Source organism: Heterocephalus glaber, unplaced genomic scaffold, assembly GCF_053883595.1.
Source record: "Heterocephalus glaber isolate CG9 unplaced genomic scaffold, H.glaber_assembly_v1.0 deba00001303, whole genome shotgun sequence".
Taxonomy (NCBI): Eukaryota; Metazoa; Chordata; class Mammalia; order Rodentia; family Bathyergidae; genus Heterocephalus; species Heterocephalus glaber.
Genome location: NW_028258249.1, coordinates 143563 through 169019, shown reverse-complemented (window position 1 = coordinate 169019; position 25457 = coordinate 143563). Strand labels below are relative to the sequence as shown.

The window sequence follows — 25457 nt, the reverse complement described above, 5'->3', positions numbered from 1 at the left end:
GCTCCACCACCTTTTCCAGCAAATAAATATTTCATGCTCTCCTCGCTGAATCTGTGCTGGGCACCCAATTGAAGCTCTGCAGTCACAGCCTTGAAATCAGCTGGAAGGGAAACTCAGAGAAGAGAATCACAGAAGGAAATGGACTTGATCCTAAACTTCTTGGTGGAAACCTGGGTTCTCTTGGCTCTCAGCCTGGTGCTTCTGTATCAGTGAGTAACTTTCCAAGCTCCTCTCCTGTATGTCTCTGGTTTTGTGGTATGGTCAGGCCTGTGTTTCCCTTTTATGGTTGCATGATCAAAAGAGATAATGGAAAGAAAATTGCTACAACATAGAATAGGTTCCTACTTACCTTGTGCAGGTACCTTGAGCATCCTACTCTCTCCTGTTGTAACTCTGTATTCCTCTGGCTAGGAGGACAGTTGACACGATTTTCTCTGAGGATGATCTGATTGATATTTTGAACTTAAACTAATGCACCAGAATTCAGCAGAGACAGATTATGAACAATTGTTCAGCATATGCAATAGGAACTGCATCCCCTTCCCCAGCTTTGGGAATTCTGGGATAGCTGTATTGGTTTGGATTGTCTCCCACATGCTTTGCCTTCTATGTTCTTTCTTCTGAGAGAGATGAGTGGAAGACTTGTCCCCTAAGGACAAGGGTATTTCCTGCTCCCTCCAAATACCCCTAGCGTGCTTCACACAAGGCTCTTCAGTGTACCCCAGGTTTCATGGGAGGCTCAACTCCATGCTTTCTTCTTTTCTGGGACCTTTTTCTGAAAGTGCCATCCCTCCTAAAACTAAACTCCTCCACCCCATGGTGCATGGATTTGTTTATCCCTAAAAGACAAAGTTTTAGAGCAGAGCACATTTGGATCTTGGGGAATAATCTTAATCCTTAACTGGCTTTGCTGACGTGTCCCTGATAAGTGCTACAAACACAGATCCTTTCATGCAAGTTTTGATTTTCATTTTATGAATTTATAACATTAATTAGATTTGTACAGGATGTTGAAAACTATACTGCCTTAAAGCCTCATCCTTAGATAAGAGGAAACAATTCAACTACCTGGAACATGTTGTGGTTTCTTTTTTCTTTTTTCTTTTTTGGTACTGGGGATCGAACTCCAGTCCTTGTGCTTGCGCAGCAGGTGGTGAAACCACTGAGCTAAAGCCCCAGCCTCATGTTATGGTTTCTTAATTTATGTTGCATAATGCATTTTTGAACAGGAAGTTTGCTTAACTTTGGAAGGCCCCCTCTCTTGTAGCTGAAGGTCCTTTGAGGCTCATCGATTACTTGTACATATGACACTTTTATCCATACTTTCCCAATTTGTTGCCATGGGGTTTAGCTTTTAGAATTAGCAGCTAAAATCTTAAAATGTTTGCCAGCAGCCTCTTTCCTCAGCTTCCTTTCTTTCTGAAGTCTGCCACTTGTCATTCACAGCGATGTGGGAAGGTCTGCAGGTCTATTACCCCCAGGTGTGAGAGTCCACACATGACATATCTAAGATGAGTTGAAGGCATGCCTCCCCTAGGGAATAACAGCCATAATAGATATTGTTTGTACACAGATACTCAATGTACAGAGGCAGTAAGCTGATATTATTGTTAAATATGAGCATGGCTGACATTGTGCTTCCCATGTGAGTCTCACCAGTTGGAGGCTCAAATTCCATGGTGAGAGGAACAGCCCAGGCATGGATTCTTCAGTGACTCATTCTTCTGCACGATGTGACTTTGGGAACTTTTGGGACTCTTTAAAAAACTGACTGCTCCCAGGGCTTTCTGGGAAAGCAAACTTAAGAAGGACTAGATTGTACAAAACAGGGATGTGGCTTAGAGGGAAGGAGAAACATGAAAGCCTCTGAAGAAACTGTAAGAAGAATGTCACCACAGGGTCTCCATGACTTTATTACTGAGCAGTTGCAGTTGCACAAAATTTTATCACTAGAGGAAAAGGAACTCCTCAGTCTTCCTACTACAATGAGAGTCCCCCCACTTCCTGGAGGAAGCAGTCTCCAATACTGACCAAAGCAAATGAAATGCCCTGAAAACATTCCAGCCTGAATCTCTGAGGAAGACTCAAATTTGAGAGGTTTCTCAAGTAAGATTGGGAGAATAAAGAGTTCAGCTGATTTTAGTTAATCACTGTGAATTTTAGGTAGACTGCCAGTGGTGGTGAGGAAGGAGATGGTGAGTGAATGTGTTTGTTGCTGTTTGCACTTTTGCTGTTATATATAGCCCACTACCTCCTCTGCCTTGACTGTTCCAGTTCCTGAGTTAGTGATTGGTGAGCTCCAGTATATGTCAAGTCACAATCCCTATGACCATGGTTTCTTTTTCACTTTATAGATATGGGACCTATCGCCATGGACTTTTTAAGAAGCTTGGAATTCCTGGGCCTAAACCTCTGCCTTTCTTTGGAACTCTTTTGGCCTACAGAAAGGTGAGTGTTGTTTGATGTCCTTCTTTGACCAACACTGCCCTTGTTGCATCAGTAAAAGTGCTGTTCCTTAGGGGAAAGTCCTGAAATTTTAGGTGTTCAGAAACTGTGTCTGGGTCCTACCCACAGCAGGGCCAGATTTTCCCTGGGGCTCTGCTCTCAACTGTCTGCAGCCTCAGCTTTGCCTCAGTTCCACAGCACAGATCTCTGGCATGTCAACACTGGATGCTCAGGACATGAGGTTCAGATGTTGTGATCATCAAAAAGAAAATTCTTTTTGGCACAATATAGATTCAGGAAGGGACAGATGTTCCATGTCAGTATTTGGAGAAAAGCATGATGGGATTCCCTAGGAGCAGTTCATCAGCCTGTGCACCTTTAAATTCAACCTTTCCTGTTCATTCCAGAGCTCATGAGCAGCTTTGATTCTTCTTCCTGATGGATAGCTCTCAATGTTCATTTTATTAGATGGCCCATGTGTTCTGCCTTGGGGATTCACACATTCTCCAGGTGTCTCAGGCACTGCCCAGTCCTCTGTAGTTATTTTCATAGCTTATAGCTTCTGATACCCATGACATCTTTTCAGGAATTAAGAATAGAATGAGATAGAATGAGAGCATTCTCCTGTGCTTCTTTTCCTTCAAGTTAGCACCAAATGGATGAATTTGAGCAGAGAATTGAGCATATCTGAAGCAGAGTGGGACTGTCTATCAATTTGTTTTATTGAACTGCATAATGAGTTTTGCTTTTCTAAACAAAGACAGAATCACATACAAAATCACTAGAGAAAGGATTAGTTTAGAAATATATTAAAATTCAGTTCAACTCTATATAATGTAATATGCAATGTGAAATTAGATTGAACCTTGTAAGAAACCTGGCCTGAGTGTTGGTCCAGGGTCTGGCCCCTTGAGGGATATTCTTGAGCTCATGTTCCAAAGTCCAGTACCAAAACCAGTGTGCAGTATGCTCTCTATTCAGATTTCTTTTCCTGAGGATTCCACACTTATTTTGGATTCTAATATTTGCAACTGAGGGTTTCATTTTCTCATAATGGCTTCAAGATTCATACTCTTTCCCTCCAATGAAAAAGAAAATTTCCTCTTCATCTGTCAGTTGCACTCTTTAGTACATATCCCCTGGATCCTTGTTTCTGGGATCTACTTTTGCATAGTTAACATTCACAACTGCAACTTAACATCTGGAAAATTGGTTTTAAAGTTTCAAAGGTGAAAACATAGAGGAAAGATTTAATTTGCTATGCCCAGGAGTGGAGGCGTCATTTCTCCATCTTCCTGAGTTGAATTGGAGTGCTGGCAGGAAGAGCACTTTGTCATTCCTCACCTGCTCACTTTCTCACTCAACAACATCCCTGAGAATTCCATATGTCCTGTAGACTAAAGTGGTCCTTGGTGCCTTCAAGTTCCTAATTTGACCAGAATTTATCAGCAGTGCTCGCAAGATCAATGAAGAGCTGATGATGAAGGCAGTGAAGGAATGCGCACAACCCATGGAGACATGCTCACTTTTCCTCAGGCTAAGTTTTCTCATGTGCTCATGAAGGGAATAATTCGGAGGTTTACAGAATGTTGGAGACAATGCACAAACAAAAATTCACAGGAAGACATGTAGTTTCTTAGTATTCATAGTCAAGGAGAATTCTTTCAATATGTTCAATGCTCTAAGAAACTCAAGAATGGCTTTATGGCCCTCAATATTTCCTCTGAGATGTCTGTGAATATGAGCTTCTTTTTATCTTCAGTGAGAGATAGTAAGCTCGATTTCATGGGCTTTGAGTCATCTGTGCCCCAGTTAGTCATAGGGCCAGTACATGTAGAACAATCATGGATTTTCATTTTTTTCTCTTCTCAGGGTATATGGAAATTTGATACAGAATGCTATAAAAAGTATGGAAAGATGTGGGGGTGAGTATTCCAGAAACTTCCAATGGGTGCACATGTGAGAATGAGGCACTCAGTAGACGAGGACAGTGTTAGCCTGGAGCTCTTGGGGTGTTGCCTTTTCTCCATGCTTTGATCGCCCGGAGACTCCTTCCTTTACTTTCTGTCCCTTTTTAGGTTCTCTTTAATGGTGTAAAATGTACTGATTCCACCCCTTCTAATGTGTGCTCTTAAGTGTATGATTGCATCTCCTTTCCATACACACACACACACACACACACACACACACACACACACATATTCCTTTTAGTTAAAAGCCCAAACTCCTATATGCTTGTATCCTTGTAGCAGTTTGAAATTTAATATGTGCTTTTGAGAGACAGACTGAGAGATATAGATAAATAAATTGGGAAATTTTGCTGAGCCTTTTAAAACTTCTGTAAGTGTAGAGATTTTCTGTTTGCTTTCTTAATTTTTGATTTCAAGTCAAAACTTTTTAATAGACCTCTATGCAGGTATTTCATGGTCTACTTTATTTTTCTGGCTTTGGCAAAGTAGTGTAGCATACATTTACAACACTATGTTCCCCTGTGGGCTACATCCTTTTTGATTTTGTAGGGAGATCTGGGCCACCTGCAGCAGCTGTTGAGAGCGGTGGGAGATGTAATCATGGGCTTTGGGCCACAAGCAGGTGGGAGAAAGCTTTGGCTCTCCCTACCTCTTCGTCCTGTCTCATCAGTCCTTAGGAACCACATTGCTGGCCCCAGGGGCCTACTGACTTGACATGGCCCCTAAAGACAATGTGATCCAATGGCAAGAGCAGAGAGTGCTGGCTCTCCAGTGCTCTGATCCCAATTTCCCCTTGGAACATTTAGTACTCCTGAGCACTGGATCATTTGACTTTTTCACTGATGTAGTGTATTTTTTTCATATTGAAATATTTTATTGCATTTTAATTTATATGGTGTTAGGGGATATATTCAGGTCTTTATGTATACAAGGCAAGTGCTTTTCCACTGAGATACATCCCCAGTACTAATACTGAAATATTTTAAAGATACAAAACATTTCAGAGAATGATACAGGGAGTACCCATGTTCACATCACTTACTCACTAAAGGAATAGATCCAGTTTTATTTCTAATCATGATTCCTTTGAAGAGATATTTTAGGTTTTGTCTCTTCCTTGCTTGAAGCATATAACCTTACTTTTTGTGAAAACTCTAGTGGCTTCTTTGGTCAGAATCCCTAACTTGAAGTAGAGCTAATGTTGCTGTGCATTTTACTACTAGGCATGTAGATTATATAATATCAGGGTCAAAAATCTAGATTCCTGGCAAAATTTCAGATGTAGAATCTGGTTTGTTGTGTTTAATCATCTCTCTTTTGTAAACACAGGACATATGATGGTCAACAGCCTGTGCTGGCCATCACAGAGCCAGACATGATCAAAGCAGTTCTAGTCAAGGAATGTTATTCTGCGTTCACAAACCGGCTGGTAGGCATCCTTTTAAAAAATGTAAACCTTCATTTATTATTTATTAAATTCCTATTTTGTGCTGGGTGTAGTGGCACATGCCTGTAATCCCCGCACTCAGGAGACTGAGAAAGAGGATTGATGTGAGTTGAAGGACACCTTTGGTTACATAACGAAACCCTGTCTCAAAAATCCCCACAATTAAAAAAATTGAAATATAGACTCACAGAAAACTGTGAAAACAATGTACAGGGAGGTCTATGTTGTTTTTGCTAATGGTTATGTTTTGGATACTTGATGTAGGAACTCAATTTCTTTGCAAGGTCTGGTTGTAACTCAAGTTGGTCAATTGAAGGCTCAGACTCACATACACAGCCTTCAAAGTTTCTCTCCTGTATAATTTTGGGCACACTCTTCCAGGCAGATCTGAGTGTCCTTAGAGAGACATTAGCCTAGGATTTCTCAATTAACTCCACACAGGAAAGGATGTGATAATGTTCCTTCCAGAACTCTTTCAGGGTTAAATCTGTATCTGAGACCATTTGAGAGCACATGAAGCTGGCATTTGGGTCATAACTTAAGACTTTGGTTGTAAGTTAAAACTAAAATTCCAGTCATAACCCAAGTTGTTTGTATGTCATTCTGGTCATAACTTATGAGTCCACTGTACTTGGAGGCTGACGTTGATACAATCCAAGTAGTGTATTTACATTTCCTTAATTTTATATGAGCTCATTTGTTTGTGTGTTTGTGTTTATGTGTAGTTCTCTGCAAATCCATCAGCTGTTTGATGACAGCTAGCACAGTCAAGATAACAGAACTATTCCTTCACCAGGTGCTTGCTTCCGCAGCACATATACTATTCCTTCACCAGAAGGCTCTCTGTTGCCTGTGCTCTATAGTCCTGATGGATAGCTTCTCTTTTCTTCTTGACAGGATCTTATCTATTTCTCTTTTAAGGATTGTGCTTTTGCTATCAAGTCTGATAATGATTTACCTATTGTGTTTCTGTGTGTGTGTTTGTATGTTTTTGTTGGTAAATGTATAATGTTATGCTTTACTTTTAAGGCTAGGATCTATTTTGTGTTTTTAAAAATAATTTATGAGGTTCAGATGAAGGTTCATTTTTTTGCCTATAGCTGTCCAGTTGTTCCAACACCATTTTCGGGAAAGCTGTCTTCCCACCATTGAACTCCTCTTGCATATGGTCAAAGATCAGTTTGGCTTGTGTAGGTCTGTTTCTCTATTTTTTTCCCCTTGATTACTTTGTCTATGGCTTCTCCAGTGTCATGTTGTTGTTTATTGTTGTGACATAGTAAGTCGTTATGTTATGGAAAGTGATTGCTCCCACATTTTTTCCCAGAAGTGTTTTAGCTTCTAGTTAGACCCTTTGGTTTTCCATCCAAATACAAAAACATCTTGTCCATATCTGAAAAAAAATCTTTTAAATATTTTGGTAAAATGTATCATGTTATGTGAAATATAATGTTATCTGAATGCTTTTTTGTAGATTCTATTTCTCAAGTAGGGGAAGTTTCTCTCTTTTCCTACCGTTCTGAGTTTTGATGAAATAGGAATGTGAAAGTTTACATTTTAAAATGAATAGATTAGAGAAGCTGGAAGATAGTTTCAAGTAGGGAAATTATGATGTTTTGTGTCTAGATGTCCTACCAAAATCTCTAAAATAACATAGACAGAAATAAAATTATATTTCTCTTTAGCTGTGTTACTGCACAAAGAATTGTGCATCATTCCTAATCTTTTATATTTTTAAAAATCATCACATCAAGGCATCCTATTTTTTGCACTACTCTTGCTGCAGATAGATATAAATTGGAGTAATCTGAGGCACTATACAATTTTCCAAGGCTACCTTCTAACTGTCATCAGTGAATTTCTACACTGCAAAATCTTGGAAGATGGAGGAGGTCTTGTTCTAGTCCCTTGATTGTGAAGCTTTTAGAGCTTTTAGTAATAAACAGTTGGTGGCAGCATGTGTGCCATAAGTATGCCACCACTGTTCTAGTCTGTTCATCGGGGATAACATTTTCCCATGACAATAGGCATTGTATTTAAAAGGCCACTGAAGCACAAAGGCTAGAAAGCACACTAGGTGGTTGTGTGTCCCAAGCACACTCACAGGTGGCAAGGTAGCTATGACAAATACTTATTTAGCATCTGACATGGGGCCTGCCACCTAATAGTCACTAAATGTTTGTTAGACAAGTGATTGATGTCTGTTTAACAGAATTTCTACTGAGATTTTTAAACTTAAGTATGATAAATTGTCTTTAACTCCAAACTCTAGCCTTGGGGTCCAGTAGGATTTATGAAAAATGCCGTCTCCCTATCTGAGGATGAAGAATGGAAGAGAATTCGAACACAGCTGTCTTCAACCTTCACCAGTGGAAAACTCAAGGAAGTAAGAAAATAAGAGGATTTTAACAGGACACTTAAGAGTGAATCTGTGGACAGGTAGAAACTAAGATCTTAGTCTACTTCCAAGTTGTATTACTCCGAGTTGGAGATTTGTAGGAATGATCTTTGGTCTTTATGTGTAGAAGGCCCATTATAAATGCAATTATTAAGTGACACATATTGCTTCATGATTGAGAATGTCTTGTCTTTCTGGGGCCTGAATCTATGGATTTAGCAGTAAATGTTGTGTCTTGTGCTTAGATGTTCCCCATCATTAAACAGTATGGAGACGTGTTGGTCAAAAACCTGAAATGCCAAGCAGAGAAAGGCAAGCCTGTTGACTTGAAAGAGTAAGTATCAGTGCACCTGCTTGACATCTGAGCTGCCCTGAGACCATGTAGCTGCCTGCCAGGAAGCTGAAATTCTCACTGCTGAGTTACTCCAGGGCCAGGTGTTAGATCCAGGTGTTACTGCAGGTTGTGGTGTTAGAGCTTCAGTGGGCCGTCCAAGAAGGGACAGATCCAAGAGAAGGCAGGGCGTTTGGGAGAGGAAGGATCTTCTTTCCTGAGTAAAGGAACCAAGATTATTTGACTACTTATTCATCATCTTGGCTTTTCTAAGCAATAAACTATGTACTTTAGAAGGAAGAAGCATGATCTTAAAAAGTTGTAAATGCAAATGTTGGGGAATAGTGGGAGAAGAGTTTACTTGGTACACGGTGAGAGTCAGTGGGTGGGGCAGGAGTTACCCTGTGGAACTTGGAACAACTTAAAACTCTTCATGGTGTTTTGAGATATAGTAAAATTTTAAATATTAAACCTTCACACCGTTTTTCCTTTGAGAGAGAGAGAGAGAGAGAGAGAGAGAGAGAGAGAGAGAGAAATGTGCAAGGCTATGGTAGGACAACCATATCATTGACTGTGTAAATGGGATATTTTGGAATATACAGATACCCTAGAGAATGTACTGGGAAAACTGAGGACAAAAGGTCGCTTAGCTCTGGGGTCTTCCAAATCTATTTTCTACAGAAGTGCAACAGTAGCAATAATTATTATCATTAGTGGTTTTTAAAGACAAGGTCTTGGTAAGTAGTCCCAGCTGAGCTTGTAATCACTGTGTAGTCCAAGCTGGCTTTATACACATGATCGTTCTGCCTCAGCCTCCCAAGTACTGAGATGACCAGCACGTGTCACCACAAGTTAAATATAGTTATTATTAATAAGGATATTTCTTTTTTTTACATTGTACAAAACTGCTTTTGCCCTCAGGGCAACCTCTGACTCCTATGGGAGCAGCAGATCTATCCAGAGCTTGAACAGGGGATGTAGAGAAGGAGGGATGATGTTCCTAGCTGCTCAGAACAGCTGTTGTGTGATGTGAAGAGAAATCAGCTCAGGGCACACTCTGTGATGAGACAAGATCTAGATCAGTGTCACCTTTTGAGTCCCCTAGGAAGAGTCTTATTCCCCCCTTGTCCTGTTAAACATGGTGCTTACACCTCTAGTATCTTCTACACTCCACACATACTGCTATAGTGTGTCTGATTGTGGGTTTCTATCTCTGAGATGGAGCTCCACAAGTTCAGAGTCTAAGTCTCCTAGTGTCCCAATCACCCCAAAAACAAGGGCAGTTCTATCACTGGCCCCTTATAAATACCCACGAGTGAGCATGAGGGGAGCACAGAGTGTTCAGCTGGCCTAGCAGATAGTTCTGACAGTGTGTGGGTCTCTGCTTGTCTTGCTGGTGTATCATTTATCCCACTGCTTGAAGAATTTGTAGTAGAAGAGGTACAGACTTTCATGTTCTCTGTCTTTCTCCACTCAGAGTCTTTGGGGCCTACAGCATGGATGTGATCACTGCAACGTCATTTGGGGTGAATGTTGATTCCCTCAACAACCCAGAGGATCCCTTTGTGGAAAAAGCCAGGAAGCTCTTAAAATTTGATGTTTTTGATCCACTGCTTCTCTCAGTAGGTATGAAGACTATTATATTTCTTGCTCTCCCACTTCCTGTCTGTCTCTTTTTATTGTAGTAGTTTATTGAGATGTAACTCACATATCATACAATTCACTTGTTAAAAATGAACAATTCACAGAATTTTTAGTACACTCAATGAGATATACATCCATCAACATTGTCAATTGTAGAATATTTTCATCACCTGAGAAACACTGTGCCTTTTCACTTTCAACTCCCAGGCACTTTGCCCTAAGCAGTCACTGATTTTCTTTGTTTCTGCAGATTTGGCTTTTCTAGGCATTTCCTATAAATGGAACCACAGAACATGAGGTCTTTTGTGACTGGATGTTTTCATTTAGCACTATATTTGCAAGATAAATATGTACTCAATACTTCATTTTTTGGACAAATAATATCTCATTGTATTTACATAATACATTTTGTTTATCCACTCATCATCAGTTGATGAATATTTGAGATATTTTTGTATTTTTGCTATTGTGAACATTGTGTTAGGAACAATTGCTTATAAGATTGTGTTTAAATGCCTGTTTTCAATGCTTCTTCTGGGTGTATGTTCAGGAGTGGCATTGCTGAGTTACAATGTAAATCTATTTATCTTATTTTTTTAATTAAATTCTTTTATTGGTACATTGTAGGTATACAACACAATTACATTTCTCATTGGGAATTGTACCTTTACGTAATGCATCTTGGTTCTTATTTTTTCCCCATTCCTAGCCCTCCCTTCATGCCCTCCACCCTTCCCTATTTACAAAGACTTTATTTCCATTTTTTCCATTTCTCATCATTTTTCCTTTCCCTTCTTTCCTTTCCCCTGCCCCTCCCACTACCCCTACCCCTTTGGACCTTTTCTTCCTATTTTGCATTATCGCTTATTCATTCTAATCATTGGTATATTTTAGGTATACAATATAATGACATTCATCATTGGAAATTTGCACCTTTACATAGTCTCTCTTGGTTCTTACTTTCCACCCTTGCCCAGCCCTCCCTTCAACCCCTCCAGTCCTCCCTATTTACAAAGATTTTGTTCCTAATTTTCCATTTTCTCATATTAATCCCATTCCCTTCTCTCCTTTCCCCTAGCCCTCCCACTTCCTTCCCCTTTGCTCCTTTTCTTCCTATTTCACATTACCTATTATACATTTAGTCCTTATTTACACTTTCAGTTTCTCACACCAGAGAAACTATTTGGTATTTATTCATGTGTGTCCTATTTATTTCACTTAAGAGTATCACCTCAAGGTGCATCCACTTAGCTATAAATGTCTCTAATTTCTCATTTTTTATGGCTGAGTAGTACTCCATTGTATTAAAAAAAAAACACCACATTTTCTTTATCCAGTCTCCAGTTGATGGGCATTTGGGCTGTTTCCAAGTTTTAGCTATTACAAACTGTGCTGCTATGAACATGGGCTCACATATATCACTGTGGTATGATTCTTTTAATTCTTTGGGGAAGATCCCCAGCAGTGGAATAGTGGGGTCAAATGGGACTTTCAGTCCTAGTTCTTTGAGGTATCTCCATACTGATTTCCACAGTGCTTGCACCAGTCTACACTCCCACCAGCAATGGAGCAGGGTTCCTCTTTCCCCACAGCCCCACCAGCATTTGCTATTGCTTGATTTCATGATAGCAGCCATTCTTTCCGGAATGAAGTGGAATCTCAGCATTGTTTTCATTTGCATCTCTCGAATGACCAATGATGTGGAACATTTTTTCATGTATTTATTTGCTATTTCTACTTCTTTGTCTGAGAAATGTCTGTCCATTTCAGATGTCCATTTTTGGATTGGGTCTTTAAATTTGGGAGGTCTGATCTTTTTAAGTTCTTTATAGATTCCAGATAGTAGACCTTTGTCTGAGGAAGAGCAGGTGGAGATTTTTTTCCCACATTGTGGGTTGTCTCTTCACACTGCTGGTGGTTTCTCTTGCTGTGCAGAAGCCTTTTAATAAGAAGAGATCCCACTTGTTGATTGTTTGTGCTAGTTCACGGGCAACTGAGTTTTTGTTCATAAAATCTTTTCCTACACCAATGTCTTCAAGAGTTCTACATAACCTCTGTTCCAGCCAATTCACTGTTTCTATTTTAATTAGGTTTTTAATAAATTTTGATTTTACTTTAGTGCATGGTGAGAGATACAGGTCTAGTTTTAATCTTTGGCAAGTTGAAGCCCAATTTTTCCAGCACCATTTATTAAAGAGGCTATCTTTCCTCCAGTGAGGGTATTTGGCTCCTTTATCAAAGATGAGGTGACTGAGTGTGTCTGGCTTTGTTTCTCCATCTTCTAACCTGTTCCACTGGTACTCAAGTCTATTTCTTTGCCAGTACCATGCTGTTTTTATCACAGTAGCTTTGCAATATAGTTACCGGTTGGGGATTGTGATACTCCCTGCCATGTCTCTGTTACCTACAATTGCTTTTGCTATTCTGGGTCTCTTTTTGTTCCAAATGAATTTTTGGATTGTTTTCTCAGGGTCCATGAAGTATGCTGGTGGGATCTCAATTGGAATTGCATTAAATCTGCGTAGCAGTATTGGAAGTATGGCCATTTTCACTATATTAATCCTTCCTACCCAGGAGCAGGGGATGTCTGTCCATTTTCTGATATCATCTTCAATCTCTCTGTTCAGAGTGCCATAGTTTTCAGAGAAGAGGTCTTTGATTTCTTTCATTAGGTTGATTCCTAGGCCTTTCAGTTTTTTGGATGCTATTGTGAAAGGAATCATTTGCCCTATTTCTCTCTCAGTGAGTCTGTCATTGGTGTAGAGGAAAGCTATTGATTTTTGTGTGTTGACCTTGTAACCAGCTACTTGACTGAATTTGGTTATTAAGTCTAGAAGACTTTTGGTGGAGTTCTTGGGGCCTTCTATATAGAGTATCATGTGATCAGCAAATAATGACAATTTGACTTTTTCATTACCTATCTTTGTTCCTTTTATTTCTTTCTCTTGTCTAATTGCCGTGGCTAATGTTTCCAGAACTATATTGAACAAGAGTGGTGATAGTGGACATCCTTGTTAATGATTTTAGTGTGAAGGATTTCAATTTTTGACCATTTAGTATGATATTGGCTGTTGGTTTTTCATAGATGGCTTCTGTCAGTCTGAGGTAGAGACCATCTATTCCAATTTTTTGTAGGGTTTTATCATAAATGCATGTTGGATTTTGTCAAATGCTTTTTCTGCATCTGTGGAGATAATCATATGGTTTTTGTCCTTGGCTCTATTGATATAGTGTATTACATTGATTGATTTGTGTATATTGAACCATCCCTGCATCCCTGGGATGAATCCCACTTGATCAGGGTGTATGATCTTCTTGATGATCTTCTGCATTCTGTTTGCCATTATCTTATTAAGGATTTTTGCATCTATGATCATTAGTGAGATTGGCCTATAGTTCTCTTTTTCAGTTGGGTCTTTCTGTGCTTTGGGGATCAAGGTGATGCTTGCTTCCAGGAATGAATTTGGGAGTATTGCTTCCCTTTCAATTTCACTGAAGAGTTTAAACAGTAGTGGCAGCAATTCCTCTCTAAATGTCTTGTAGAATTCAGCAGTGAAGCCATCAGGGCCTGGGCTTTTCTTAGTTGGTAAGTTTTTAATCACATTTTCAATTTCATTGGTTGATATTGTGTTGTTCAGAATTTTTAGGTCTTCTTCGTTCAACTTTGGTAATTCATATGTATCTAGGAATCTGTCCATTTCTTCTGTGTTGTTGATCTTACTGGCGTATAGGTTCTGGAAGTAGGTATTGATGATCCTCTGGATTTCTGCTGGGTCTGTTGTAATTTCACCCTTTTCATTCCTAATTGCATGGATTTGGGCCTTTTCTTTCCTTTTTCTGACAAGGTGGGTCAAAGGTTTGTCAATTTTGTTGATTCTTTTGAAGAACCAACTCTTGGCTTCATTGATTTTTTGTATCATTCTCTTAGTCTGCATTGCATTGATTTCTGCTCTGATCTTTATAATTTCCTCCCTTGTATGAGCTTTGGGGTTGTCCTGCTCTTCTTTTTCTAGAAGCTTGAGGTTGAGCATCAGGTTATTTAATTGGGGTCGTTCTGTTTTCCTAATATGCATATTCACTGCTATGAATTTCCCTTGTAAGACTGCTTTCATTGTGTCCCATAGATTCCGATGTGTTGTATTGTCATTGTCAATTAATTGAAGGGACTGTCTGATTTCTTCTTTAATTTCCTCTGTGACCCATTGGTTATTCAGAAGTGTGTTGTTCAATTTCCACGTGGTTATGAAATTTTTTGAGCTTCTGTTGCTATGGATCTCTAATTTCATCGCACTTTTGTCTGATAATGTACAGGGGATAACTTCAATTCCTTTGCACTTACTTAAACATGTTCTATGTGTAAGTATGTGGTCTATTTTTGAGAATGACCCATATGCAGCTGAGAAGGATGTGTATTCTGATTTTGTGGGGTGGAAGACTCTGTAAACATCTGTTAAGTTCATTTGTTCAAGAGTTTGATTGAGTTCTAGTATTTCATTATTTTTAGTCTAATTGATCTATCTATTTGTGACAGTGGGGTGTTGAGGTCCCCCACTACAATTGTATTAGTGCATATATGACTTTTCATGTCCGTTAGTATTTGTTTTATATAGTTGGGTGCACTAGTGTTTGGTGCATAGATATTTATGATTGTCATCTCTTCCTCTTGGATTCTTCCCTTTACAAAGATGTAGTGTCCTTCTTTATCTCTCTTAATCAGTGTTGGTTTGAAATCTACTTGATCTGCAAAGAGGATAGCTACTCCTGCTTTGTTTCCGGTTCCTGTCGCGTGGAGTATTGTTTTCCACCCTTTCACTTTCAGTCTATGAGTTTCCTTTTGAATTAAGTGTGTTTCTTATATGCAGCATATTGTTGGATTTTGCTTCTTGACCCATTCTGCCAGTCTATTTCTTTTGATTGGTGAATTGAGACCATTAACATTAATGGTTATAACTGAAACGCATTGACTTGTCATTGCCATGACTTTTTCTTTTTGTTTGGTTCTCCCCCTTTACATTTAATTTCTTGTCATGCCAGATGGGTTCATTCTGCTTTGCTTCCTGGGGTTGTGATCCTCAATATCTGTTCCTAGGATATTGTGTAAAATTCTTTGGAGTGCTGGTTTGGTATTCACGAGGTTCCTAAGGTGCTCTTTGTCATGAAAGTATCTTATTTCTCCATCCATTTTGAAAGATAGTTTTGCAGGGTACCTCAATCTGGGTTGGAGGCTGTTTTCTTTTAGGGCTTGGAATATGTCAGTCCAAGCTCTTCTTGCCTTGATGGTTTGTGTTGAGAAGCCTGCTGTGATTCTGATGGGCTTTCCTTTGTATGTGATTTGTTTCTTTTCTCTGACTGCTTGGAGAACTTTGTTCTTCTGTTGTGTTTCTGGAATCTTAACAATTATATGCCTATGTGTAGATGTTTTTTGATCAAGGCTATTTGGAGTCCTATATGCCTCACTTATCTATATGTCAAGCTCTTTTCCCCTGCTTGGGAAGTTTTCTGCCATTATTTCTGTGAAGAGATTTTTTATGTCATCTCCACTCTCTCCTGTTTCTTCCTTGAGCCCAATCAGTCTTATGTTATTCTTCTTTGCATCATCTAGCAGCTGCTGGATTGATTTCTCATGTTCCCTTATAATTTTGAAACAATTTTTCTTTTCCTGGTCACTAATTGCAATCTTATTTTCTATATCTGAAATTCTGTCCTCACATTGGCTCATTCTGCTGTGTAGAATTTCAATGGAGTTTTTCATGTCCTGGAAATGTATTTGCATCTGTTTTATGGATTCCATTTGTTTCTTATGTTGGGATTCCATCATGTTCCTGAGTTCCTCTCTAGATTTATTAATCATGTCTTGCACTAGGGGCACAATTTCTCCTGTTATCTGAGAAATTATTTCTGATTTCCTTTTTTCCAGATCCCCTTTTGTTGCCAGTTCAGTGGGTCCAGGTGGTTGAGTATCAGAGTGTTCCATGTCATTTCCCTTTGGGGTTGCTGTAGGTGATCTGGAAGTCTGTTTTTGAGACTTATTTAAGTGTTTTCTCATTTCAACTGGGGTGCGGGCTGTTGGCGCGTGCATGGATTATCTCCTCTGAGCTGGGAGAGGTGAGACAGCAGCCCGGAGGAGTGGTAGAGATGGTGACCCAAAAGCCCTTTCCTGTGGGCTGGGAGCAGCGGGAGGGATGGTGGCCGGGAAGCCCCTTCCTCTGGACCAGGAGCAGTGGGATGGCGGCTCAGAAGCCCCTCCCTCTGGGCTGGAAGCAGTGCGAGGGATGGTGGCCCGGAATCCCCTTCCTCTGGGCCAGGAGCAGCAGGACAGAAGGTGGCCCAAAAGCCCTTTCCTCTGGGCTGGGAGCAGCGGGAGGGATAGTGACTGGGAGGCCCCTTCCTCTGGACCAGGAGCAGTGGGACGGTCGCTCAGAAGCCCCTACTTCTGGGCCGGGGGAGCAGCGGGACTCAGTACCTTGGTCTGGTGGTCTGGTGAACTCTGCGTCTTTGTAGTGTGGAACCAGGTGGCTGCCTGTCTGCAGCGGGGTGATTCGGTGTCTTCTGCGCAACTCAGCACCTCGGTAGGGTGTGCACAGACCTGCCTGTCTGCAATGGGCTGATTCGCCGTGTTCCGTGCCACTTGGGACCTCGGTAGGCGTTCTGGTCTGCAGCGGGGTGATTTGGCGCGTTCTGCAAGACTGGGGACTTGGGTAGGGCGTGGGCAGACCTGCCTGTCTGCTGCGGTGTGATTCGGCATCTTCCCCGTGACCACTATTTATCTTATTAAGGAACTTATGAGATGTCTTCAACTTTTCCCAATCCCATCCAACATTTGATTTTCCCATGATTCTAATTATAGCCATCCTCATTGATCTGAAATGGTATAGCACTGTGGTTTTGATTTTCTTTTCCTGATGCAAATCCTGTGTAATATCTTCTTAAGATAAACATATGGTCCAGTACTTTGATCACATACAGCTGAAATATTTGTGCTTGTTATGTTGTAAGATTTGTTTATACTTTTTGGGTATAAGTCCCTTACCAGAGGCATGACTTGCAACTTTTTTCACCTATTTTGTAGGGGTCTTTTTACTTTCCTGGTAGTGTCTATTGAAGTTACAATTTTCAATCCTGATGATGTACAATGCATGTAGTTTTCATTTTTACTTATGCCTTTACTTATGCCTATCTGCAGCTATACTGTGTATCTGAGATCATAAAAATTTGTTCCCTTTGCTTTCTTCTAAGACTTGTATAATTGTAGCCCTTATATTTATATTTTTGATACATTTTGAGTTAGGATATGTATTCAGTTGTCCTCTTTTATTCTTTTACATGTGACCATCCAGTTCTCCCAGTGTCATTTTTTGAGAAGGCTATTTTTACCCCCTCAGTGGTCATGGCGTGTTTGTCAGAATTCAGTGAACCATGGACATACACACTTTTAGAAAATTATTTTATTCATACATGTTTGTAGTCCATACTGTTTACATTTCTTGTGTGGAGTTGGTATGCACACATGACACAGCTCAATGTTTTCCTCTCCTTTCCATCCCACCCTTCTCCCTCCCACTACCTCTTGATTCCCTTACCACCTGAGAAACATCTAGCTCCCGACCTCCTACTTTTTTCTTTTATTCTTTACTTTTACTCTGGGTTTCACACATAAGAGAAGCCACGTGATGTTTAAGTTGATGTGCCTGGTTTATTTAATTTAACACAGTGCTCTCAAAATGTGTCCATGTTTCCTACGAATGACTCAAGTTTTCTTTCTTTATGGCAGAGTAGTACTCCACAGTATGTAAATACCATGTATTGTTTATCCATTCATCTGTTGATGAACATAAAGGCTGCTTTTAAGATCTAGTTATTATGAATTTTGCTGCTATAAATATGGATATGCATGTATCATTGTAACATGATGTCTTTATCTCTTTCAGAAAATACTTAGAATTCTAAATGTCAATAGTAATTTCCCTTCTTTTATTTTGAGTACTAGTAACTTAAGTCATCTTTTTTTCTTGGTGAGTCTGCATAGAGATTTGCCAAGTTTGATGGTATTTTCCATGAACCAGGTTCTTGTTTTATGGATTTCTGTGTTTTTATATTTTATTAGTTTCTCGTTTGTCTTTACTACTTTCATCCTTCTGCTTGTTTTAGGTTTAGTTTTCTCTTTCTATTTTTAGTGACTTATGGGGTAAAGTTTGATTATTCATTTGAGATTTTAAAAATTTATAGCTGTGAAGTTTCCTCTGCTGCTTTCACACACTCAGATATTTGGTATGTTGTGCCTTCATTTTTACCCCTCTCAACAAAACTCTTAATTGCTCTTTAAATTCTTCTTTGACCCATTGTTTTTTTCCGAATGTACCCATTAATTAGCATGAATTCAGGAGTTTTTGATTTTGTGTTCTTGATTTCTGGCTTTATACCATGGTGAATTAGTTTTACCCTGGCTGCTCTTTCTGGGCCACCATGATTAATGAAAGCAGTAGACTATGGTCTGGTTTACCCAAAGAGACTGTACTCCAATAGATAAAAGGGTGGAAAGTTAAGGAATTTAATTCTTCTCCTTTGGTCACTCCAAAGTGAAGAAAGGGCAACTGCACCACTGTTTTGGTGGCCTTCTATGTGACACAGCCCTGCTCAGTCCTTGCTGACATCCTGGAGCCTGCGTGTCAGAGAGGAAATGGCTCCTGGTTGAGACTGATGAATTTTACTGTTTTGATTGTTTCAGGAAAGTATAATTGGAAGAAGTAAATTTTGCATTTTCATTAAAGATTGTATTTTCTTTTCTGTGTAGTACTCTTTCCATTCCTCACTCCAGTATATGAGATGTTACGTATCTTTATTTTTCCATGGGATTCATTGAAATTTTTCACAAAATTTGTAAAACAGATGAAAGAAAATCGCCTGGCACCTAACCAGAAGGTAAAATGTGGTGGTGATGGTGGTGGTGACATGAAGATGTTAACATTTTCATAGTATTCCAAGCTGTATACGTATGTGTTAGTTACTTTTCTCATTGCTGAGACAAAATACTTGATACCCAAAGTTAGAGGAAGAAGGGTTATTTGACTTAGAGTTCATAGAAGTTTCATTCAGTCCATGGTTGGTGGGCTCCAAGGCAGGGAGGCACAGGGAGAACAGTTCATGGTGGTGGAAGACACCAAAAGCAAGAAGGGACCTTAGCAGAGTGTTTTTGCCCCTTTTATTTTAATCAGACCTCTTAGGGTGGGTATTACTCCTGCCCTTAACCCTAATACTTTTGGGCCTAACCCCACCAAGAAGCAACCACTCTATATTCAGCCACCTTTGAAAAAACACAAGGCTTTGGTGGAACATCTAAACACAAGCCATAACATTCTGTCCCACAAAGACTCATGAATGTCCCATTATGCAAAAAATCCAAACCATTTACCTTCTGTAAGAGTTGCAAAAGTCCTAACTGTTTCAGCATTGCTGAAAATTCCATGTCCAAAGTCTCTTCTGAGAGTTAAGGCAAACTCTTAGCTGCAAGCCTTTGTACAATTGAAAAGAAAACGAAACACTTCCAACATTCTATGACACAAGATAGACATTTCCATTCCAAAAGTTACAAACAGGGGGATAGCAAGGAATGGGAACAAAGCAAGTCCAAAATCCATCAGGGCAAACATTAAATCCCACAATTCCACTTCCAGTATCCCTGACAATCTGTGGCAAGTTGTAAGCTTCTAAGGTCTTGGGTGGCTCCACCCCTATGGCACTTCAGATGGTTGCAGCTTGCACAGCTTCTCTCTTAGACTGGCTCTGCTCCCTCCTTGCAGTTTTCCTCAGACAATCCACACTCCTGGAGTTTCCAAACTTCTGGGATCTCCACTACCCCTTTGGCTTAACACTCATATCTTCTCATACTGCCCTCTCAGGGGCACACTTCCTGGACTCTTAGACCTTCTTCTGAAATCTGGGTGGACGCCTTTCTGAACCCACACCTCTTGAATTCTGCATACAACTAAAAACAGCTCCATGTGGATGATGTCAAGGTCAGCTGATAGCTAGAGCAGTAGTAGCCAGCCTTCTCTCTCTCTTGACTGTAGGAATCAAGTGCTTGGATTGCTGAGCACTCTGAATACAATTCTGAGGAACAAGGGCCTACTCCCACTGTGAATCAACCACTCTAGATTTAGCCATCTCTAAAAAAGCATGAGGCTGTGTGTGGGGGGGACATATAAACACAAGCCATAAAAACCTATTATCTGTACATGTCTCTGTTTAATAGAAAATCTAATTTTAGAGCAGGAGAGTTTTTACATTTTCTGGGAAATAAGATGTTGGAAGTGGGGAAGTAGGAATGAGAATGAGTCAGAGAGAAAGTCTGACATTGGAAAATAGGAGTAAAATTTGGTGTGTCATGGCAGAAGTATTGTTAAGATAGTAACTTTACCACTTTCCTTCCCTCAAAAAGTGTTAAAGTATAAAAATTGATGTTTAAAAATTAAAATTACTGGTGGTCTAAATTCCTCCATCTTACATTGATAAGGAATTATTTCAATTTGAAGCATCTTATGTGATACATTGTCCAGTGGAAGCCCGTATCAGGGAACCTGGTGGAATTTGGTTTGTGTTAAATTTGAATTTCTCTCTTGGCCTGGAATGTGCAGGGGTGTATTCTAGGAAAAGATATTTAATGCTAGGTAACCCAGCTTTGTTTCAAGTGGCCTAATGGCCAGCATAAGGATGTCAGCAGGACAAGGAGACAGGATGGGTACTCTAGATGTTACTGAGGATTTTGTAGTGTTCTGGGAGTGTAGAATATTTGAAGATGATCACAGAGCTCATAATGAGCTCTAGAAATGGCAGTCAATTAATCTATAGACCATTGCTTTAAGAATTAAGGGAGGAGGGGCCGGGGATTTAGCTCAGCTGTTCTGCAACATGCCTCACAAGCACAAGGTCCTGAGTTTGATCTCCGGTACAAAAAAAAAAAAAAATTAAGAGAGGAAGACAGAAAGTATTGGAGTCCAGGAACTTTTCCTGAACAATCAGGTGTGATAGGGAAAGAAGTAAGTAACTGGCCAGGAGTCTGTGTCCAGAAACCAGGAAAAGTGAGAATCTGGGAGGGCAAAGGCCGAAAGGTGATGGGCTGATAGCTGATTTTTGCTCAAGGAAACATACTAATCTCCAAGGTGTGCAGATGGACAGTGTCTCTCACTCCTTACTCAGCAAGGGGCTATATTGAGAAGGGAAGTGAAGTTCTGCACTCCCGAGTTACTTGAGACCTCATGACTGACCTTCTGTCCTTGAAATTTCTCTTTCTTCCAGCACTGAGTGGATTTTCTTCAGCTGATGATGAACTCCCAGAATTCTAAAGACACCAAGCCCCACAAAGGTAAGCAAGGATGCTCTATGGTGTACTGATGGCAAAGCTTAGAGGGAGGAGGTTGTTCTGGAAGAGTGAGTGCAAGAGGATTTCCAGGTGGAGGAGCATTTCTGCCCAATTTCAGAAGGATACAAGCTCAGATATTATATCTGGTAGCTGGAGCCACTATCTGGAGGCACACAGGCTTAAGTATGTTCAAAGCTTGAAGGGTAACCATAACTAAGCATTTCAAGGCTGGGAGTTGTTAGGATCACCTACATCATAACCAATAGTGATGATTTTCAGCCCCATCCAATACTTGGGGAGTCAGAAACTCTGCCTGGAAATTTCCATCTAGATATCCAATCAGAGACATAGTTCCTGAATAGCAGTGTTGTTCACTGGGAGTACTTTGTAAAAGTATGTGTATTAGGTTAATGGACTATAAAGACCTATTTTCCCTTTCACAATGAATAAGCTTTGGGGGAAACAGTTTTGACAGTGTAAATACATTTTTCTTCTTCATTTGTTCAACCATTATTTTTATCACCCATGGATTTAAAAATAAAATTTAAGAGCTTTATTGAGATATAATTCCCATACATATAATTCATCCAACTTATGAAAATTTATGAAATTACATAGCTGTGGAGGTGGTGCAGATAGGATAAAGAGGGGGAGATGGCTAAGAGAACTATAGATATCAGTGAAACTGAATTAATACAATTTCACAGTTTTCTGGTTCTGTGAGATTGACAACATAGTGAAAACCAGTCCTAGCATGACTCTGAATTGCTTTTCCATATTTCTTTCTAGGTATGTGGGAGCTTTATTTATAGTGTTCTGATCTAAACAGTGTTGTTCTACGTTGATCCACTTAACCTGAAATACGTTTCCTTTTCTTTTAGCTCTGTCTGATGTGGAGATCTTGGCACAATCAATTATCTTTATTTCTGCTGGCTATGACACCACTAGTAACACTCTTTCTTTCATTATGCATATGTTGGCCACTCACCCTGATGTACAGAAGAAACTGCAGCTGGAGATTGATACTACTTTGCCCAATAAGGTGAGTGTACAGTATGTGGAAGGAGAGGGAAGAAATCAGTACTTAAGAGGAAACCCTCCTCATCACTTGCAATAAGAATTTTTCCACACAGAGTCAGTGTTGATTCATTCACCAGCACTATTTACAAGTACGAAGGATCCAAAGTTAGAAACAAAGGGTGAAACATAGAAAATGAATACTATTTGCAGGAAACTGAGAACTTTGTAATACAGTGCTGGTCCTGCCATATCCATTGTCTGTTACCACAGTAATACTAACATCTCTGTGTCATTTACAAGTGAGCTTTCATTGTTCAAGTGTCTGGATAGAGATCTCTGATCCTATTGCGGGATGTTCATGGCTTAGTTGTTGGCTGAACAAGATTGGCCTTAGCTGGGCTAGGCAGGATGACTTAGCTCTGTCTACACATCTACAAAGTCCAGTTACATAGTGAGACATAAGGAGGCCAAGGTATGCTCTAGATTTCTGGCACTGAGACAAACTCTTAACATCTATATTGTATCCTGTCCATTGTCATAACAGGTGAAAACCACATGGTATACACACTATCTTCAGACTTTTCCAAATGGGGAGGCTGTGTAGTGTGAGCATAACTAGCTTCTGGGGTAGGTATGGCTGTTTTGGCAATGAGGTAGGCACAAAGCATCTTCTTCAGTGCTCACAGTGAAGCCCTGAAGCACCAACCAAGGGATGGGTAAAGTATCCAAGAACGGGGCTGAGTATGGGTTCCTAGCTTGCTTCAAACTTTCACTAGAATTAAAATTGTCTTCCCTGGAGGCATCCAATCAAAACTTCTTTTGTCAAAATGGAATCAAAAGAAACTAGTTTCTCTCTCCAAGTATGTATAGAGTATTTATTTAATATTGGATTTCTGTCCAAATCTTATGTATGCACTGAAAGGAATTAATAGCAGGTGTTGCGAATTAAAAAGCTTGACATAAACTGGATATGGTCATGCACACTTTTAAGTCTACTTTCTTGGGAGGCTCTTGCTACAGGATTGTGCGTTCAAGCCCAGCCTGGGCATGAGGGAATGAGATGGGAATGAGGAATTTTGTTTCTCTTCATGTTCCATTATGTGTGGCTTCTCTATTGAAAGGCAACATTGTCTTTGGCATATTTTCTAAAGTGTAATTGTCATAATCTATTAATCAGATTTCCTCATATGAAAAAGAAAATCACTACATAGTAAGTAGGGATTTCAGGTCCTGGGTAGGGATTGTCTGAAATGTATCCTACATTCATAACTACAGTCCACATTTCAATGGCCTCCCAGAAGTTCCATGAATATGATTTTTTTTTAAGTTCCTGACTAAGGCACAGGAAAGGATGAAAGATTACTTGAAGGTAAATATCCAGTTCAAATTCCCAAGGGCCGAGAGAGCCTGCCCTTAATGAAGACCACTCATCATGAGAGAGTTTCATAAAGACAACCCCAAACTGAAGCTTCTGTGGCTTCTTATTGATAGAACCAGGAAACAAGGATAGAGGACAAAGAATGATGTCAGTGATTGAATTCATAGGGGAAAAAGGAAGGACAGGAGAAGAACATGGTAAGGTCAAGGTGGTCCATTACATGACTGACCTTAGGGCCAATCTAAGCAATAAATCAGAGTATGGGGAGGATGAGGACCAGAGCATTCACTCTTTAAGGCAATGAGTTTGGATCCTACTTGGACTTGTGGCCCTGTAGGCTATCTTTTAATCTTTAACCTTGCATTCCAGGAGGTTTTGGGTGTGTAGCTTCAAAAGTTCCTTATCTCTGCATATTCATCTCATACATATCTTTGGCCAATGTCCCACAGATACTTATGAAAGTGCTCTGTAACTATTGTGTCCTCTACCAGTATGAACGAATGTTTGGAGCTCCTAACAATTCAATAGTATTACACAGACTGCATTAAACATTAATTTCAAACCTCCAATTACCAAGATCTGATTCTTCCTTTCCAGGCATTTCCTACATATGATGTCATGATGGAGATGGAATATTTGGATATGGTGGTGCATGAAACTCTCAGGTTATATCCAATTGCTAACAGAATTGAGAGGATGTGTAAAAAAGATGTTGAAATCAATGGAATGTTCATTCCCAAAGGGACAGTGGTGATGGTACCAACTTTTGCTCTTCAAAAAGACTCAAAGTACTGGCCAGAACCTGATGAGTTCCACCCTGAAAGGTAAAGGGACCTGCAGAAAGGAACCCAACCTGAACCTTGTTGGCCTAGGCATTCTATGAATACCTCATAATGGAGATAACAGACATGTGATTGTGCAATCATTTGCTTACATGTTATTTTGCTTTTAGAAATTTAAAAAAATCACAATAATAATTATTGAAACTATGATATCCTTATGGCAGAAAAACTAAACATATGCTTAACCTACAGTCCCCAAACTGTAAGATAAAGCCTATTAATAAAGTTATGTAGGACTGGTTGTGAAATTTGGGGACAGAGTGCTTACCTGACATGTTTGAGGCCCTGGATTCAATTTTTTAAATAGTAGATATATGTCTTTATGGTTATATTTCTGTGCATTTAGAAATTTTAAAAACTAGTATGATATCACATTATAGTTGTACTTTGAATGGTTACTTGGGTAACTTACAGTGAATGGGAAACTATTCATTATTTCATCATATATAATGACACACACACACACACAAATGTGTGTGTGTGTGTGTATTTTGGTTACCAACCCTTGGTGATTGCAGGCATCATTCATAATTTGCTTAGCCACTATGTTATTTCAGGGTTTTAGCATGCTTACTCCTTTCAAGTTTTCCCTTTAGTTCCCATAATTTACCACCAGCTTTAGGAGACGT

General features: G+C 39.7%; 1 pseudogene across 1 annotated transcript; it reads left to right on the top strand.

Moving 5' to 3' along the window:
* LOC147828107 (cytochrome P450 3A14-like) lies at window positions 1-24815 on the top strand (annotated as a pseudogene). Its single transcript, XR_015451312.1, has 11 exons — window positions 1-209; window positions 2355-2448; window positions 4318-4370; window positions 5745-5844; window positions 8132-8245; window positions 8503-8591; window positions 10066-10214; window positions 19024-19151; window positions 21525-21591; window positions 22470-22630; window positions 24584-24815. The product of XR_015451312.1 is annotated as a cytochrome P450 3A14-like (transcript).
* The last annotated feature ends 642 nt before the right edge of the window (window positions 24816-25457 follow it).